We start from the raw sequence: 272 nt of genomic DNA on the forward strand, positions 1-272 counted from the left end.
TTAACTACAAAATGCGAGGGAGAGAGAAAGGCGAATATATATGAAATCCCCATGGTGTGTTGTGCACGCGGAGTCGTGGGGTTTAATGTAGGCTCGGGCCGCTGGGTGCAGAAAGAATTTTTCATAATGAAATGGTGTCATAATGAGAATATTACGGGTTCTGCTGCTGATATCTATGAAGCCTGTTTACTTGAACTTTTAACGCCTCGTGCCATGTGTTTATATATATGCATGAGGCCTTTTCTGTGCCTGTGAAGGGGATTCAAATTACA

The 272-nt window shown here is 42.6% G+C and overlaps 1 protein-coding gene across 1 annotated transcript in view; it reads right to left on the minus strand.

The window, feature by feature from the left end:
* LOC119588152 (Down syndrome cell adhesion molecule-like protein Dscam2) overlaps positions 1-272 on the minus strand; it is a 21,631-nt gene that overhangs the window by 8,664 nt on the left and 12,695 nt on the right. The gene's annotated exons all lie outside the window — the stretch shown is intronic.

The sequence above is a fragment of the Penaeus monodon genome, chromosome 23, assembly GCF_015228065.2.
Source record: "Penaeus monodon isolate SGIC_2016 chromosome 23, NSTDA_Pmon_1, whole genome shotgun sequence".
Lineage (NCBI taxonomy): Eukaryota > Metazoa > Arthropoda > Malacostraca > Decapoda > Penaeidae > Penaeus > Penaeus monodon.